Genomic DNA, 20,751 nt, shown 5'->3' on the forward strand with positions numbered 1-20,751 from the left:
TATAGATAGTATTATAGTTACTGGCTGGTTGGTGTATAAATAGTAAAAAAGACATTTGAGATTTAAGTGGGTGATAGACGTACGAACTTAAAGTAGGCGGTTTTAAGATCGCGAACTTACTTGGCTCGACGTCGGCGACACACGCGCCAACTTACTCATACCGTATCGCGATGTCGTCCACTGAAGAAGCTTTGTGTTATTTATTACTTATTAAAGTTAAATATTTAACCAGGGTGTCCGGGATACTAATAGTTTGCGAGTATTGTGTCAAGTTAAATGCTTGTGTTTCTTGCAGCTGGCATGTGTATACTTGTATTGAATGTTAATTTTTCAAACCGTCCCAAAAAAATAACTTCATTGATGAGCTTTTCAGCTATGCCTTGTTGAATAGCAGTCATGTTGCGGAGTTTAATTGCGACATTTTTTTCCTATAGCATCATATTCATCATCGGGGTTTTGTAATCTTTTACCTATTAACGATATTGTGTCTTCAATGGCGGCCATTGCCGTGATAACACGTTGCAAATGGTACTCTGTAAATTAAAATGTAAATATCATTTATACTGAATTATGGGTTTTTTTGTTACAGTTCCCGAGTTCAGAAGAAAAATGGCTAGCAATTGCTGAAGAGTTTGAGCAATTGGCAATTTCCAAATTGTTTAGGAGCCTGCCGGAGCCGGCTCACATTTTTTTAATTATAAAGGGTATCACAGTATTGTACTTATGGGAATTGCAAATGCAAATTATGTATTTATTGATGTAGATATTGGAACAAATGTACGTATTTCTGATGGAGGTGTATTACAAAAAACTACATTCTTTCAAAGATTGAATTCCAAGCGCTTAAATCTTCCTAGCCCCAGAAAACAAAGCGGTCATTCAGAAGAATTGCCTTATGTATTTATTGGCGACGAGGCTTTTGCTTTGAGGACAGATTTTATGAAACCGTACCCACAAAAGCAATTACAGGCTAGCTCAAGTAAGAGGATATACAATTATAGAGTATGCAGGGCTAGAAGAATTATAGAAAATGTTTTTGGAATTCTGGCGGCAAGATTCCACATTTTTCGATCGCCTATAAATACCAGTGTGCACAATATTAACAAAATAGTTTTGGCATGTTGTGTATTGCACAATTTTTTTAAGGAAAAAATTAAGACAAGCTTACAGTCCACATCAGCACTTAGATAGTGAAAATCACGAAAATGGAACTATTGAATTGGGGCTGAGACCACAAAATGGAGAATTACAGTCACTGCAACAAACACATAGTCGTAACCCCACTCAAAATGCAAAAATTATCAGAGAAAAGTATGAAACCTACTTTAATACTATAGTGGTGCAATGTCATGGCAACAAAGAATGATATAATAATAGTATTTTTACCTGGGTATCATTTTCACTGTGTTCAGCATCAAATGTATTTTCATTATCATTAGCTGTCTCCTGTTCGCTGCTGTCTATATTGTCAGTTGATTGTTCACCTGTAATTAAATAAAAACCCTCTAAATTTTCTTTTGGTTTTAATGTTCAACATCACAAATCACTATGTCATTATTGTAATGAAACAAAGTGCTATAATAGGTACTCTATTTTAGGTACCTACCTAGTTTAGGCACAGGCATAACAAAGAATACGGACGTATAATATGTGTGTATAGAGAAATTCTTTAATAAATAATTAAACTTACCTTGGCCTTGATCTTTGAGAAATTCAAGCTGATTGTAATACCATAATTTTGGCACGTATACCCGGTCAGTTCCTGAACCTGTCGTCTTGCTATCTTGCACTTTTTTATATTCTTTTCGGAACCCAGCCCTTAATGAATTAATTTTTTTCTTGACGTTCTCAATCGTAGCATCTCTTTCTTGACCTTCCAGTCAAGTGCAAGTCGGACTCGCGCATGAAGATTTCCGTACCATTCAAGCAAAAAAAATCCAATGACGGATTCAAATTTCCAACCGCAATTTTTTAACTTTGTAATCGCTAACACTTGACAGTCAGTTATAAACATACAAGGAGCCCCCTTTCATTTATTATTATTATTTGTTGTTATAGCGGCAACAGAAATACATATTCTGTGAAAGTTTCAACTTTTTACCTATTACAATTTATGAGATAACAGCCCGCTGACAGACAGACAGACGGACAACGGAGGCATATTAATAGGGCCCCGTTGGCAGCCTTTGGATACGGAACTCTAAAAAAGCCCTACTTATTCTTTGAAAGTTGATGTTGGCTATATAGACCACTAAAACATATTTATAATATAATACAACTATATTAATATAAATTTTTGACACGTCGTAATTTCTATTATATTAGTTACGTACGTACCTTTGAATTTTGCAAGTGTTTTTTCGATAACCCGTGATTCTTCAAATCTCCGTAATGATTTCTTAATACAGAGCCACATAATTTGCACTTTGCAATTTGACCAGCTGTACTTTCTACCACTTGCAGCCAGTCCTCTGTCAATTGGGAGTCTCTTAACCAACTATGAACTATCCCGGAACTTTTGAGTATATTGCGGTTTTGGCATTTTGTTTTAAAAATAAACTAAAAATTTGCAAACAAACAAGGTCGCTCCGATGTATAGCATAAGTGAATAACCAAAACTAATAAGTATCTGTGTTGTGTATTTCTATTTTTGTGCATGCACACGAAACAAACACATACAAATCTCATTAATTCAAATCAAATTTGACCCATTAGTCATACGAATAAAGTCCATAATCAAAATAATTTAAGAAATTCATAAACTTGTTTCGGGAAATTCCCGAAAATAACCAACGTAATTTTTCAGAGTTGCCTACATAATGACAAAATATTCCTTTATAAGGTAAACGTTAGCAAATTTTCCTGTAAACATATCAATCGTGCTAGTGGTTAAATGTCGTAGCTTACCACTGAATGAAACAAACTAAACCACTAGAAAAATCCACTAGCCACTAAAACCAAAATTCTCCCGCTAAAACGTATATCTAGACCACCAGGTCTAGTGGTCTTGGCTCGCAGTGCTGCCACACGTACGAGCCAAGACGAGCTACGAGTAAGATTTCAAACCGGTTGGATCGCCGACGAACTTACTCGGCGGTTTTAAAGTACGCGTACTTACGGTGACACACGAGCGAAAAAGGTCGTCGAGCCATAAGTACGCGTACTTGCTCGCCCGTCTATCACTCACTTAAGGGACTTCTGCGTCTGGGCCCTTCAATTATTGACACATCCTCTGTCACCACTCTTGTAAATCCGAACAATATCAGCCAGGTTAAGCTGATCCGGAAAAACGCCTGTAGAAAAAAAATCAAATTTACAATGTAAGTCAATGGTGGGACTATTATTTGAAGATTAACCTTTGACGTCCCGGTCACGCAAAATGTCAAACAACACTGTATGTCCCGAGATCAAACAGCCATGCGAAAACCTGTTTGCGATATCGCGTCCATGGGAGTTCTCGGCCACAAACTGTGCCGTATACAGGTTGTTATTTTTTATAAAATTATAGGTGGATATGTTGAAATGAAATTTTTTTTAATAATAAAAAGTAATTTATTTGTTAAATTTGGCAATAATCACAAGACCTCGAACGTGTGGTATTCGACCCAGCACGTCCCAATACACAACGGAGCACTGCATTTCTGACACTTGGGTTCTGACCTGACGCGCTGTGCACCGCGCGCAACGACGCCGCATGACGATGCTGGGACGGTTTGCCGACAATCGGCTCGGTGTGAACTGGGTAGTGGTCCTGAGCATTATCCAGCCGGATTAAAGGTGCCGATGACACTTGCATAGAACGCGCTGGCACTGCCCTGGGAAACCGCTTGCACAATCCTTCTGCTAATGCATAGCGATACTGCCTGTGCGTTAAAGGACGGGTGCTCACGGGATGTTTTTGATACATAATAAAAGTGTTCAAAATACTGATGTTAAGCAATCTTTTGAACTTTTATATACCATTTTGGATCATTTTAAATCTCATTCATTGAGAACGAAACAAACTTTTAAGCCCCAACCCGGCTGGTCCCCGTGGGGAATTAGACCGAAACCCTCCAAAAATAAATAAAAACAACATTATAAAGAAAACAGTAAACAAACTCTACCCAGGTTAGGGAACAAGATGAGGTAGAGTGGCCTTAGAAAGGCCAGAATGGAGTAGATTGGAGGAGGCCTTTGCCACCTGGCAAGCGGAAAGCAGAAATGGAAGAAAGAATCAATCTACGAAAAATAAAAACAAAGAATACGCCGAAATGTCCGATAAAAAAGGCTATATATACCATTTTAGACCCCTTTTCCTCTCCAATAAGTTACATTGACAGCTTCTGATCCTTAAGATCTACGCCACCCATGTACTTATTGTAATCAGAAACGGAAATTGGCTTATCCACGTCCTCGCCAGCCCGTCTGCCCATTACCATTTGTCCATCATGGTAAGTAGAAATAGTGGTCACCAATTTCACGTCTTTCCAGACTGATGTCACCACAATGACTACTTACATGATGGCCACGCACCACAGATTCAGGGACATTTTTGATGACAGGGGGGACATGGCGCCGCCGCTTGTTCAACGTGCCAATTATGTCTGTCCCGCGTTGTTTCAAATACCTGGTGAGGGGTAACTGGTTGTACCAGTTGTCCATCACCAGGCAGTGACCAACATCGTGGAACCCCTCCATAGGGGCTACAAACCCTTGGATGGGTCCTTCATGCATTGAGGAGTTTTTCCCAGGATATATAATGCACCTGAGCAAATAACCTGACCTTGCTTCGCAGAGTTCATAACTTTTAATTCCGTGACGAGCCGCCTTTGTACGTATACACTGAACCCAGCTAAGGCGGCCCTTCCAGAGAAGCAGTGATTCGTCAATGCTCAGATACTTATCCGGGACATACAAACTACAAAACTTTTCATTGCAGTGCTGAAGTAAAGGTGCAATTTTTGCCTCCCATTCATTCCTCATTCTTGTTCCCTCCTGTGAATCTTGAGGCTGGAGAACTATAAACTGTGTAGCCTCATCAACACTAGTATTTGGTATAGATATCTCAAGAGGATAATCTTGCTTGGGGCTTTGTTGGATAGTTGAGTGGGGAGGTGTCACACTAGAAATTGAGTGGATAATAATAGGCTTCCTGGTATTCTTACGGGGCACATTTCGCTGCTGCGAAGATGGATGAAAAGTTGGTGGTGATGGATATGGACTCTGCATAATGCTCATGGACGGGCACGTGTATGTTTTGATAAGATGGAACGTTTGTTGCTGATGGAGATAAGTAATTGGAGGGTTTGTTGGTAATTATTAATGTACCGGGACGTTGATGGAGATGGTTCGTTTCCCATGGTAATTTTTTTTACCAATTGAAGCATACCGACTTTAAAATTAATTTTTTGATGAGCATTCATTGTTTTCATATAGCTTCTGAAACTAAGAAGATATTTCGTGTCGTTATCTTCGTCAATATTAGCAGAAGGTTTTTTCTGTTTTTGTTGCAACATACTTAGTATTTAATTGGGGACATCTTTCTTTTTTTCTGACTGACTATAGGTAAAGTAGGTACGATTGATATCTTCCGGTTCAATATTTTGTTATTCAGTTTCTGATTGTTGTTGTGGTTGAGTAGATTCAGTATCTTCGGTCGGATAGTTCCCTTCTGATTTTCTACTAGCCAACACTGGTGTAAGGAAGTAAAGCAAGGAACTATAAACATAAGTTTTGGACTTTTTAGCAGCAACTGCCAGTAGAAAGATTTTTGGTTTTCTGAATTTCTTTGCGATAATAGTCTATTATTATACACAAATCTTGAATAATTACTTTATTTTTTAAATTCTGTTGTAAGAAAAAGTAGTTGTTTAATTTTCCTTACTCCAAGAGGAGTCCTACGATCACATAAAATATTTCCTGCGGCAGAAAACAATCTTTCACGTTGCCAGAGAATTTAGTCTATTGTGTGCAAGTATTGCCAAATGTGGGTATGAGTTCTTGTTAGCTTTCCACTATTCTAAAGCCGAATGACACTTTGAGACTGTGTCATCTAGGTAACGTTGTACATCAACAACAGATCAAGAAAATTTGGTACAACTGGGCCTAATATTTTGCATCTTTTTGTAATAGTGGGCCCAAATGGAGTTTTCCGATCCGGATACCGAAGAAGATTCTGGAATATTCTGTTTTGTTTCTGTTGCTTCCTCTTAAATTAATGATGTCACTAATCCAATTACATGATTTTGTGTGGATTCTGCAGTACTTTCGTTTTCGAAATAAAGTTTGTACCGAGGGTTCAGAAACATGCATGTTGTAAAAGTGCGGCTATATTCTAGTGAAAAAATTAAAAAAAAAGATATTTGGAGTTCATTTAGAATATCCTGCCTCGCCATTTCTTCGTCATCACATCCTCTGTCACCACTCTTGAAAATCCGAACAATATCAGCCAGCTTAAGCTGATCCCGAAAAACGCCTGTAGAAAAAAAAATCAAATTTACAATGTCAGTCAATAGTGGGACTATTATTTGAAGATTAATGCGTTATATTAACCAATCAGAGGTCAGACAATTAAATAGTAGGGGAATTATTTAGAAAACATTTTAAAAATAGGGGAGGGGAGCAGCAATTCAAATCAAAATCAAAATCGCCTTTATTACTGATAACATTACATTACATTATAGTTCTATCTCTCTTGTACTAAATAATTTTCAATATATTACAATGCCTTTCATATTTATTTTAATACAATCAGTTTCATGCACATTTAGCAATTTCATTTTTATTTCAATTATGATAAGATTACATGCACTTTTAATCATTAATAATAATATTGAATTAAATAATATAAATATAAATTAGATTCATTTTAATTTTCGACATCGGTAACTTTATTATCAGTTTGCCTTTTGGCATAGGCCTCCCCTAGGCCAAAACATTTGGATATTGATCTGTTGAGACAAGGCCACTTGCAGTTCAAAGGATTATAACATGCAGATAAAGCTCAAGGCAAGGCATAAAAAGTTTTAATCTATTTCTGGTGCCGCAATTTATTAAATTAATTTACTAACCTATGTTTTGATTTCCGTCTATTGTCTTGTGTAAATTGGATATTGTGTTTTAAAAAATAGTCACAATTTCATCTCTCTCTTACTATTTCAACATCAATTACGTCCCTCTTGGTAAAAGTATGGTGGATCATTTGATGACCCCAATGAATTTATGTCACATATATTATCACCATCCAAATCGCAAACTGTGCTAATAACTTTCAATCCAACACAGTGTTTCTGTGCTCTAGCACTCAGATCGGCAAATTTAAAACTTGTGTCCATCTCCATCCAGTTAATTTTCTAGGAGCATTTATCAGTTGGCTTTGTATAAAAAAAATGATTGATGAAACCTTATTTGCTTTTAAATATTTCATTGGTAGATTCATTTGATGTTAGTTCACTTAATATAGATCTTTTGGAGTTTTTAACACATTTAAACGTTCTTCAGAGCCTCATTATTTCAGATAGATTTTTCCTGCATTCTTATACAGCTTTTGCTTGTTAGGTGTAAGTTCAGTGAAGTTTTTCACAGCCAAGTCCTTCAAAATATGTTTGCCTGTTGGTTCCTGGAAAATAAACATAAACAATTGAATCACAAATTTGAAGAAGATAATAAATCTAATAAGAGGACCTAGATGCCTTTCAGATCCATACTGCCTACCTCTATGTAAAAAAAAGGTTGACTAATATATATGTGTCTATTTGACTTAAATAGAACATAAACATAATTATAGTCTCAAACTATAGAGCTAAGCCCAACAATTTTGGCATAATATTTTTTTTTTATTTAGATTAATTTAAAATCCCTAGATTTATTTCCTACTTCTTTGTATTACTTACAGGTAAATGATTATTAAGCATGGAAGAGTTGGAAGCAAGAAGAGACAAAATAAAGAATACAGTATTAAGGAAAATAACTAAGGTAACAGATGTTACAATAACAATCAATAAACTAAAGTGAAAATGGGTGTGAAATGTGAAATGGCAAGAGACACATGACAACAGACACTGGACAAATGGCAATGGACACATGGCAAGAGGTACAGAAAGCAAAAAACTTTTTAACAGTCGCCAAGTTATAGCAAACGCAAAAGGACACAACGGATAAGGTGGATTGACCACATTAAAAAAACAGCAGGTGGTACTTGGCAGAGAGTGGCACAGTGCAGAGAGGAGTGCCGAGTTTGGAGGAGTCCTTTGCCAAATAAGGGCACACAAAATACACTTAGAAGAGGATTAAAATGGAAATTTGTTTAAATGTACATATAAAATGTATCTGAATAAAGGCTATTATTATTATTATATGATTATTAAAATATTTGTACATTTTGTATGTGGTACAGCACTGTATACACTGGAGTCATTGTTTGTTTAACTTCAGCCTGATGGGCCAGCTTACCCAGTGCAATATTAAATTAGATTGAGTTTTGATAATTATAAAAAAACATAGTACTCTACTCTAGTATACTTAACATATTGTTTGTAATAAAAGTTTTAAATTGATATAAACAGAAACATACAGTAAGCACTTGGAATTATTCAACCACATCAACAAGTAGTAGCCCAGATTAGAATGATTTAATGCTCTAAAAATGAGATTTTCATTGAAGATACAGGTATAATTATGAAGTAGTTTTACTTTAAATTAAAAAACGTAGTTCTAAGCAATCTTCAAAAGATTATATAGTAGGTACTTTTAAGGGGATGTGTATCTAAACTAAATGTTTGTTGATTTACTTACTTCAAAGTCCCATTGGACGGAACAGGAAACCTATGGAAGGATAAGCAAAAATCTTCTTTTGATGTTATGGCGTAATTTGATCATTTAAATTTTTTTTTCAATTTCAAAATAACCTAAATCCATCTGTGTTTATTTGAACAAAAGCGTAAATTTTGCACTGGAGTCTCTTCGTATTTGATGACAGCACCGTTAGTTTTTGCTGCAAGTAGCATTCTTTTCAGTAAGAACTATTAATTCAAACACTGAAGTTTAGTAAATTTTCACTTCACAACTTTGTAAACTATTTTTTTACATTAGTTATGTACCCAGACCAGCTTTATATTCTAATAAACTTAATACATAGCCATTATTATAGTTAAATAATACTCATGTTATTAAAATGAATACCAAGTAAGAAAATTACAAAGTTGCTAACATTGAATGATTTTACCTAACAATATGGATTATGGTAGATATTTATTCAATCAGGTATATTGATCTGGTTGCAGCTGATTGCTTCTTTTGTAAAATGCTTTTTCATTTTTCTAAATAATGCCCAATGGCATTAGGCTGATACTAAAGCTGAAGCACTGTGTTGTGTTTTATTTATGTACAAACTACAAACAAAGCGAGTACATAATCACAACCACAGATTAATTAAAGATATAGTACGAAGCCACAGATAATAAACTAAGTAGGTAGTAATTTATACAGATTATTACTTCTAGTTCTGCCCTCACGAAGAGTAGTAGAATTTCGTGTCTGCGTTTTATTATTGCGAACAACTTTTTTTTTATAGAACTTGGGGCGAACGGGCAGGAGGCTCATCTGATCTTAAGTGATACCGCCGCCACCCATGAACTCTCAATGCCAGAGGGCTCGTTGCCGTTACCAAATCGAAAACATATAATATTTCATTCATACATATCAGGATGTCACAGTTGTTTGTGTTGTAATCTCAGTTTTTATTAGTTTTTAAAATATGGTGAATGATAGCGATAACGCTACTGATCGAGAAAATTGCTCAATATTAGTACCAGCCCAGTGAAGACGTAATAAGAAGTTTTTGAATGAATGGTTGCTAAATAAATAAATACTGTGATTGACTACGGAAAGATAGTAAAGACAACGGTCAATAATAGGTTCTTTTAAATCCGAGCCGCCTAATGAAAAGCAATTGTTAAGTTACAACTTACAGGTATGAGGTATCATAACTGCGCGATGCTCACCCAGAAAATAATACCTATTCTAAACACTAAGTGCTTAAAATAGCTGTTGGCCATTTTGTATTTACTACATTCTAATGCTAATATAATATATAAAAATTGTAATTTTACCTTTTTAAATATAAATTACAACATAATTTCGTAAAAACTACCGTGTTTTTAAAAGCATTCTAAGTGTCAGAATTGGCAGCACTGTATAGTGTATTGTGCTGTGTGCACTGTGCATTCCTGTCTCCTAGCCAGTAGCCATCCCTACTTCGTCAATCGCCATTATTGATTATATTATTATTTATTAACAAACGGTCTTGATTCATGTTAAGTCCTTAGTGCAGACATTTCTAATTTCTATACTCTTCATCGATAATTTATGTAAGACATCGAGAGTTTGCTTATTGTACTTTCAATATGTGAAAAGATGATAAAACGCTATGGATCCTCATAGAAATAAGATAGGTAACTTGAAATTTGTCGTCTCGGGTGTCACCTGGCCATTATTTTGAACAATTTCTAGAAAAATATCATGCTTTAATGGCGTCTCCACGGGTTACTTTTTTATTCTGCCAAGAATTTATCCTGTAGTTTGTTTGAGGTACGAACAAAATATATCTAATTCGCGATTTTACTCGCGCTAATTTGGACATAGCATAATACTTTAGTATGTTAGTCCCTTAGAATAATTAGACATAGAAAGATAGTCTTCATACAAGCGCTCTGTCAAAAGTGACGCACTAAACCGGTTCACACAGGCGGGCCGATTACGTGCTTACGCTCGGCGACACGCACACATACACTTGTGTAATGTTGCCAGTGAAGGTCCAGTTTTCCCGAAAGTGGGGTAATGATTCGGCCACTGATAACCATTTGTTTTTGGCAATAATGCATAAATAGCTATGTGTGGTAAAGTGTGGATGTGTAATATTGTTATAATACGGGAATGTTTATTTTTAAGAAACGAATTAAAGAAAACAACAACACGTAAAAATATATATATTTTAATTATTGTATACAATTATGAATTTGTATACTGTGTAACTAAAGTAAACCAATCAAATCAACAATTATTTCTAATCGAATAGTCTTCATATTAAGAAAAAGAAAAAAATAATTATTAAAAAAATAATCAGTTTAGAAACCTGTGAACTGTATTTGTTTCCTGAGTAATTGCCGCTTTGATAGTGCTGTTTTCATTACATTGTCTTTTTTCGACTCGTAAAAAAGACGAATGCGCAAATATCTTTCAATAATGAGCCTTGACAAATTGTTAACATGATTTTTCTCATTTACATGTTCCTCTGCATCAGGGAAAACAGACCTACCAACAAGTTTTTCCATAATTGTCAAAGCAAGTTTTGTCTCTGATGTTTTATCTAAATTATTTGTCTCCTCCATATACTTCCGGAAATAATTTTCGGCTATGCCGCAGATTAAGTAAACAGCTTCTGATACATAAATTAAACCGCCGTTGTCCCTTAGAGTGACCAATTTGTGAAACCACAATTTTTCTTTTGTGAGCATGCTATCGATACAAAAATTACACTTAATTTTTTTCATTAAGTATCTCGCAACATTCCCTGCAATGTAGCCTACGACATAATTTTTGTAGTTTGGGTCATCAGTCGAAGCTATCAGAGAAGCAATGTCTACATCAGGTGCGTGTCTTTCTGATTCTTGGTACGGCTGTTCTTCGTCATCGTCAAAACGTTCAGAAAAAGTGGTTTGATTGATACATTTTATTGCAGAAGAACAAGTCAGGACAGAAATATCTTCTAATGGCACACAGTTGCCTGTTACCACTGCTTGTAGTTCCATGTGGCATAATAGTTTTCTGTATGCACCTTTGAACTGAAGGACATTTGGATTATCATTATGCCCTCCATTCATTCTTATCATGCCGAAGAACAGTTCCAAATGATCTTGGCTCAAACGGTACGTAGAAATATAGACCATTTCTTTTGTATCCTCAACAAGAGTTTTATACAAGTGTTTTAGGCTTTCTATGCATATCAACATTCCTTTAAAAACTTTATTACTTTGAACACTTAAGACTGACTCAAAACTTTTAACTTTTATTCTTATAGCAGCCTCATTTTCATGGTACGTACGCTTCCTAGTAGTTTTTATACTTAAATTTAAGATATATTTTTTGGCTTTTTCAAGAAGATCGAATATATTTACTTTATTATCTTTTGACAATGGCCGACAAAATCCGTATTGTGTTAATCTTCTTGAATTAAAAACATCAAATAGGTCGTTCAAAAGCATAATAAAATTTTCTGTGCCCGCAGATTTTTCAAATTTGTCCAGTTTTAGGGTTTCGCGGCAAAATTTTAGACTGATAGAAACACTTCTGCTAAGAAGTTGCATGGCCAGTTTAACTTTCATAATTGTATTTCTAAATTCTAAATGTCTTCGTGTTAGCTTGTTCGCAATGTTCAGTCCTTCTGTATCCTGCAAATCATTTAAAAGTACCAAGTAGTTCCAATCCACAACATTTTTTTGCTCATCGAGGAATTGGCTTTTGTCTTCCCAGTGATTACGGATAAGCTTAATCATGTGGCATGGATCTAGAAATACCGCCACTTCGTGATCTGATGAAGGGTGCTTAAAGGTGGTTTTCATATTTTTTGGATCTTTCACCCGACAACCTAACAATTCCATCGCTGAAATATTGGTGGGGTGACCATCAAAGGTAAGAGATACAACTTTAATTCCAGCATCATGGCATTTAGCTAAACATATGTTTATTAAATTTTTTTTATGTTTTCCCTCCAAACTGTGAATTAGGAAATATCCCAAAGGGATTTTCCAACGCTCATTCAGGCAAACAAGCATAAAAACATAAGCCTGTGAGGCTTTTATACCACTTGTTGTGCCTGTGCCAACATCTACATTTCCCAGACCTCCTTTAATATTTTGAGGTCTTATCGCCATTTCATCGGCAATCAGTCCACATATTAACGTTTTGTCCGAGCTTTGGGACTTTGATTTTAAAAGTTTAAAGGATTCATTTGTAAAACCCGGTGATCCATCGATGCTGCAATACCAATTATACAACGTTTTTGGGTGTGGAAGACACGTATCAAAAGTATTACGAACGTATGTATATGCTCGAGGACTATGGTAGTGCAATGTAAGACAGAATTTTCTGAACTCAGGTGTGTATTTTGGCATAGGACGCTTTTTATCTTTTTTAATTTTTTTTACCATGTTATTGAATAAATCGGCTGCAAAAACATTTTCAGACAATAAATTAGACACATCATTACTAATGAATCTCTTTTTTTGTAGTTCACTTAAAATTCCTTTGAGCGATTTATTCCTCTTTTGGAGACGCCGGGTCTTTTGTTTTAAAGTTTTTATAACTTTTCTATGTTTGAGATTAAGTAATGTGCTTTTCTTTAACTTTTTTCGAAGGAGGGCCTTACGAGGAGTGTCGAATATATAGTCGAATTCGTCGTCTGATGGGCGCCTCACATTCCCGCGTGACGTACTCTGTAAAATAAAAGTTCTTATAAGTTCATGCCACAATATTTACAAATTCTGGGTGCAACAAGGAAATGACCAATTTAAAAATCTACAGTTAAATTTTAAATACCCAAATTCAACACTTTTGATTGGAATTATTAACGATTACTTACAGGCTGCGATGAACTTTCAGTAACTAAATTTCTATTTGAAGCTCCACGAACACCTTCCGTTTTGTCTTCAGCAGCATTTAAACCCTAAAAAAAGTCAGGTAAGTAAGTTTACTACATAGACAGTTTACTAAAATTAAATAGTTATTAACAACTTCACTGTCTAAAAAACTACCAAACGTCTTTTTCGTTTCTGTAAGGTAAAATAGCATTCACACTAGCACTGTATTAAATAAATATATTTCATAAAAATAGTTGTTTATATTTTATTTTATGACTCAAAAATTGGCGTGGCTAATGGGCGTGGGGAAAAACATTTATTTTCCTAAGAGTCACATGTGACTCATTTGACAGTCAAGTTGTTTATATTAACCATTACACTCACCGATAGCCCATGAACAGGTGAAATCTCATCCACATTATCTTCTTCATCCAATTGATCATCTGTGCCTGTGCATGAAATATGTAAATCCTGAAAAAAGTAATTTTATTATCATTTGCTTCATTTATTTTTATCAACATTGTGTCACAAAATCCCAAAATACACATAATAAGTACTAAATAATGCTTTGATAATTATACCTTAACAGGGACAGCATTTCGACGCAACCTACACGATCCACCCTGTGTTATGTACTTATCTTCATTCTTAAAATGTTTTGAACATATTCGTGTATTTTTGGTTGGCTTCCAATATACTTCTCCACGACTAAGCCTTATATTTTTCACCCACTTGTCAGCAATAACAGGGTCGATGGGAATCCTTTGAACAACAACACGCAATACTCCTATAAGTTGTAATTTTAACAAGTGTGGAAATAAAGTTCGTTTACTTCTCAACTTTCAAGTAATACAATTTCAGGTATACGATATCGCTAAATCACACAAACACCTACATTAAACAACAACAACAGTAAGTAACAGTAGCAACTGTTTTAAAATTAATTTGTCGGAGCAATGAAGTCAGTTAAAATGGGAAAATATTTTAACAATCGGGCAACACTGTGCATTGAATTAAAACTTTTCTGTTTTGTTCTATTTTGACTTAATTAACTACAAGATACTATGAAATACTGAAAGCTTACCTGTGAAAAGTGATGTTATCACATTTCTTTTGTTTTTCAGATGTGTTGTGACACAATTTAACTGCACAAATCGTCATAATAATTTTTTTTTCGCGAGACACGTTCGCCGTGCGTTGACATTGAACACTACGGAGCGGCCCGGCGTTTGGAGCCATTTATGGCTCCAATTAAGGTGCTTCAAAATTGACGCGCGGACTTGGTTTCTATGTCTTATTATTCTAAGGTTAGTCCATTAATCAAAAATTCTCACAATGTCTTATCTTGTTACACAGCGTCTGCAGTCATTTGTTAGACTTGCAGGTTTACCATCATGTGTAATTATTTTAGTTTTATACCAAAAATCGCTTTCATTTTAAACATTATTCAGGATGTCAAATTAAAATATGAATCCTGATTATGTTTTGATAAGGCGCAAGTTGTATGGGCTGTCTCAGCATTTGGGTGTTGTTTTTATATTGTTTTTGTCTTGTGTTGACAACTATTGGGTATGTGTTATGAGAGATAATAAACTCAGTTATTGTCAGGACTTAGAACAACAGATTTTATTAAGTTAATAAAAATGCTAAATTGCAAAAGAGAATCTGTAAACATTTTGCCTCATCTCACAGAAACATGTGAAGGTCTTTCTGCTGCTTGCGGTCTCATGCTAATTGTTACTATAATCTTGCATTACAAATGTGTAGCGGAAGCGGGTTTTCAACCCTAAAATGTCTAAAAACTACATGCTCCAAAAACTGATAGTTAGTTTAGTCTCTTGAAAACAAGAATAACTTTGTGTAAATTCCAATTTCCTGATATTTTGATAAAGCTTCTTTGGAAACAGTATTTAAGTCGAAATTGTAACAACATTTTTCAGTTACAAAAGTTTTTTGATTCAGGTGAAGTCAACAATGACCAGACCCAAATCCTTTTGTGGTTATTTATAAGGATACATTTTCATCTGGGTGTTTCCAATATATCAACCTACAACTAGGTTTTGTCCATTTAAAATTGTCTTTCAAGAACAATATAAGTGTTATTTATAAAATAAAATAGCCTTTATTACTGTAAGTTTTAAAGTTAGTGTATATAAATTAAAATGATAAAATATCCCTAATATCCCAATAAACCAAAAAAGGCAGGAAATAATTAGGAAAATCAAATGGCTGTGTATTATTATTTTGTACTCACTAACGCAAACTTAATTTAATAGGGAGCCTAAATCGTGGAATTATGCTCCATATGACAAATCACCAGTGTATCATGTAACACTCACTGTAGTGATAATCATGAAATCCTTTCATTGTTGTCGTTTAAATCGAATGGTATAAGTACCAACAGTAGGGCCTTGTTAATGTGGATAGAAAAAAACAAAACTGTTTCTGGAATACCATGAGACTGGTTTATATTCTCTATTTAATGGTTATAAAACACAGAAATATTCTAATACTGCGTAGATTATTTTTACACTTCATTGTAAAAGCCCGGTCTCTCTTGGAACAATGATAGGGTGTACATTTTTTAAAGACACCCAATTGTGAGCCTATGGAGACCTTCTTTTCCACACTCCAAATGCTCTTTCTACCACATTTCTTATTTGTTTGCTTTCATTGTAGAGTCTCTGGACTGCAGTTTGGGGATCAGTGGGCCTATGGTGTTAACAGATATTTTTTAGATCATATCCGCAGTCTCCCAAAAGGTAGCAGTTACCTAGCTGTTGAGATTCTATAACATCTTTCACCCGACTGTTGTTAAATATAGTGCTGTCATGCACTTGCTTGGCCAGCTTGCAACAAAATTTCTTATTCGGAGTTAGTTGGCTGCAGCATCCAGCAACATTTAGTTTAATGAATTGTAGGATGTGTGGTTATACATATATTCTTCTATATGGTAATATAGAATCGTGATGTGAGCAGTATTTGCTCAAAGGTCTGTTGGTGGGTCTCTTTGTGCAGCAAATGTTTTTGATGCTCTTCCTTAGCATAATTGGACAAATCATGATTTGTTTTTTGTTTTAAAAACTATCCGTGTGGATCATAATCTGCTTCGGGTGGGTTAAAATAAAATTAAAAGGGGTAAAAAATTTAGTAATCTTCTAACCTAAGATAATATCCTAATTTCTTTAGTCTTATATTTGATTCTCCACATCTCGTGTGTATTGCCTTCTCTATCTATTCCTTCATATTTATTTAAACACAATGTTGTCCTATCGGCCCCTATTGTTTTAATTTGATATAATCATCACATTGCTTCAAGCATTTGATGTAGAAAAAATTACCCGTTGATCGATATGTTGAAATTAAGATAAATTAAATTAAATCTTTATGTATGCAATCTTTATGCGTGTATAGCATTGATCTGAGGTTTGCTCTTGATTTTTTTCAGTTTTGTTCAATGGAACAAATGAATTGTTCATCAATTTTCTAACCACCAAGCGCGTGCCGTTGCACAGTTTTGGTTGGTTTATGTTTCGAAGCATGATTACTACGGAGCCAACCGTTAGGCGTAAATTGTGCGGTGGTAAGCCAGGCACGTCCAAAGAGTTTAAAAATTCAATTGGATAGTTGGTGCCTTCATCTTCATTTGCGACGCAGTCAATAGATTTGAATGCATTGTTCCAATGATCTTATTTTAAATTATGTAGTTCAGGTCATCTACCATCTTTATTCTTAGCCGCTAAAATTGCTCGCTCACTCAACCATTCATTATTTTTGTAGTTAGAAATAATGTTTGGAAATCAAATCAAAATAGCCTTTATTACTGATAACATCATATAAATATAAATTAGATTCATTTTAATTTTCGACATCGGTATCAGTTTGCCTTTTGGCATAGGCCTCCCCTAGGCTTTTCCATCTCTCTCTATTTGTGGCTTCTCTTTGTTTGGAAATATATTGTTGATAAGTTCGTCTTTTGATTCCATTCATCGACAGGTACTTGATCATTACCGATAGTCAGCAATTGCTCCGAGAAATCTTCAGCAGATGTATCGTTAAGCAATGTAACTCACATGTTTGTTGTCAGCTGCAGTTTCTTCACATAGCGCCATAGATTTGACGATTTGAGGCAAGCGTTTATTTCGTCGGCAGCCGTAGATCTTGGAATTACTGGCAGTATTTGGCGGAAATCGCCAGACAGTAAAATCATTGCTCCTCCAAAACATCTCGAGACATTGCGTAAATCTTTTAATGTTCGGCTAAGTCTGATCCTTTTTGTTATACCACGTTTTATAGTGACTGACGTTTCATGTCAAGTCACACGGGAACGCTGTCGAACGGGATAAAAAGTATCTTATGTCCGTCTCCTGGCTCTAAGCTACCTACATACCAATTTTTACCCAAATCTGTTCTGCCGTTCTTGAGTTATAAGTGGTGTAACCAACACGACTTTTTTTTATATATATAAGATTAGTATAAGACTGAAATTTCTTTGGAAGTCTTCCCATCTCATCCCCTTGTAGTCTACCAATACCAAGCAGTACTCTCCTCACACCGCTGATAGATAATACTGAACCGTAACGCTATTATACCTCTATATATATATATATTTGATAGAAAAGTTGTCAACCGCTCTGATTTTTTATCAGCGAAGTTAATGTTGAAATCGCCAGCCAAGATAAGTGGAAGTTTATTACCATTTGTATTTTCGAGCCTTCTTCAGTGTACACCAGTAAAGTGCGATGAATAAAATGCTCTACCTCGTCCAATTTTGGATTCGGAGAAATGTAAATTGCTACCATAACTGTTTGTAAGCCATTTCTAAGTTTGTCTAACAAATATCTCCAACAACTGAGCGCCTAACATTAAAGGCCCGTTCACACATGGGAGTCCGTTTTACTTGTACGTTTTTAATGGATACGTCATAAATTTATGCTCTGTTCACACATATGCACCGTATAACGTTCAACGGATCCGTCATTACTGGATCCGATGTGTGAACAGAAAACTCTCGCAGTATACCGCCGTTATTCTACAAGGATGGACGCTGTCGTGTTGTATTGGTACTATCGTCGGAGAAGGAAGATTCGACGTTATTGGCAGCATCCACTTATGGCCCAAAGATCTAGAGAGGGTGCTTACAGTTTACTTATGAGTCAATTACGAGGTGATGAATCGAAATTTTTCAATTACTTTCGTATGTTAATGTCCACTTTTGATGAACTTCTTAAACTATTGGAAAAGGATTTAAAAAAGCAAGATACTCGTTGGAGGAAAAGTATCTGCCCAGAAGAAAGACTAGCGATATTTTTAAGGTACGTACTTTTATTTTTAAAACTCAGACAGATCTAATAACGTAGCATCACTGTGTACAGATTGTACTGGCGATAGTGCACTATCAGTAGGCTGTGGTGTACTAAAATAGCCCTGGGATTGATAGTGACTAGCACCAGATGTTTGTGTATAGGCTGACCAGTCATAAGTTGACTGGCCAACTCTCCTATGTTTAATATTTTTTAATAGGTTTAACACCCCTGACTGGAATTCCAAAGTTTGGTCATCATCAAGCAACGCCAAAGACGGCAAAATATCTCTGAAAAACGATAGATTGCGATCTTCCTGCTCAATTTTCTTTGGTTTTATCTGATAGTCAATGTAGGACATCATTTTGGCATCCATTTCATTAAATTTTCTTTTGGCTGGTTCTCTGCGTTTTGGCGGGGGGGTTAGATTTTGTTTGTCTTTTTGACTGTCATTGTCAAGTTGTGTCATTGTAGTCACACTGTCATCTTCCTTTGTAGGTTCATTCGATCTTGTGGTGTCATCTTCGGTGTGTTCTACAGTTTGTTTAGCAGAGACGCTTTTGTGCGTTTCACCAGCAGCAACTACTTTTTTCAAAAATAGCATCTGATTATGGTATTAGTAGGGCTTCGTGTTTGAGACAGCGGAACCAGACGTCTTGCAATTCTTTTTATCTTTTAGTGTTCTTACCCAGGCATCTCTCATCTGTCTCCACTTTTTCATAACAAGTTTTCCTAAAACAAGTAATAAAATAATTAATTTTATTTTCAGGTATGCAGCATCCGGGTGTTCATTTAAAGATCTTCATTACACCTATCGCGTTGGTGTATCGACTGTTAGCAACATTATCAAAGAAGTTTCAAGATGCATATGGAACAATTTAAGTGTAAAATTTATGCGACTTCCTACATCAGTGGACGAATGGGAACAGATAGCAAGTGGATTTAACAAAAAAGCAAATTTTTCCCACTGTCTCGGAGCTGTCGACGGAAAACATATCGCGACTTAAAAAACCACTAAATAGCGGTTCACTGTACATCAATTATAAGGATTTTTTTTCCATCATATTATTAGCGATCGTAGACTCCGACTATCGCTTTGTATACGTCAGTGTCGGATCTTATGGAAAAGAATGCGATTCATCAATATTCAAGGAGACAACATTTTGGAAAATGATGCTAGACGGCAGTCTACAAATACCAGCACCATGCCCATTAACAAGAGACTCAGAAACGAGAGTTCCTTATGTGGTCATTGGAGACGAAGGTTTCGGATTACACGAAAATTTACTAAGGCCGTTTGGCGGGACGCATCTGGACAAAAATAAGCGAATATTCAACTATCGTTTGAATAGAGCTAGGAGATACGTTGAATGTGCCTTCGGTATCTTAGCTAATAAGTGGAGAATATTCCATCGGCCTCTAGACATCGATAAAACAACAGCTGTATGGACCGTTAAGGCATGTACTGTTCTACACAACTTTATAAGGGACAAGGAGGGCTCAAACAGTGATAATAACGTATCTGAAGAATTAAGTTACGAAAACCTACCCCATGAAGTAAGAACACGAGGTGGTAATACTGCCAATTTAGTTCGAACAGAATTCGTAAACTATTTCATGTCCGAAGCTGGATCAGTTCCATGGCAGGATGAAGCTATTTAGAATGTAATAGAGATGAGATATACCTGCCATTCTGCATACCCGGCCTTTAAGGTATGGGTATCACTAAATACCTGGTACAAATACCAGGTATCAAAATACTTCTAAGTATTTGGGTGTGGTAGGATTTCGATAAGTAAACGTATGCGATAAGTATGGTATGCCTCCAATAT

General features: G+C 35.5%; 2 long non-coding RNA genes and 1 pseudogene across 2 annotated transcripts; all 3 read right to left on the reverse strand.

Annotated features, from left to right (window-relative positions):
- Positions 1–303: 303 nt before the first annotated feature.
- On the reverse strand, positions 304–2,017 carry LOC123690331. Its single transcript, XR_006751014.1, has 3 exons — positions 1,691–2,017; positions 1,387–1,484; positions 304–533 (listed from the first exon to the last, which is right to left on the reverse strand). It is a non-coding gene; the product is annotated as an uncharacterized LOC123690331 (long non-coding RNA).
- Positions 2,018–5,620: 3,603 nt separating this feature from the next.
- LOC123690330 lies at positions 5,621–9,355 on the reverse strand. The gene is made up of 4 exons (XR_006751013.1): positions 9,206–9,355; positions 8,776–8,974; positions 7,053–7,600; positions 5,621–6,457 (listed from the first exon to the last, which is right to left on the reverse strand). It is a non-coding gene; the product is annotated as an uncharacterized LOC123690330 (long non-coding RNA).
- A 9,410-nt stretch (positions 9,356–18,765) lies between these two features.
- On the reverse strand, positions 18,766–20,473 carry LOC123690391 (annotated as a pseudogene).
- Positions 20,474–20,751: the final 278 nt, after the last annotated feature.

The sequence above is a fragment of the Pieris rapae genome, chromosome 24 (genome assembly GCF_905147795.1).
Source record: "Pieris rapae chromosome 24, ilPieRapa1.1, whole genome shotgun sequence".
NCBI lineage: Eukaryota > Metazoa > Arthropoda > Insecta > Lepidoptera > Pieridae > Pieris > Pieris rapae.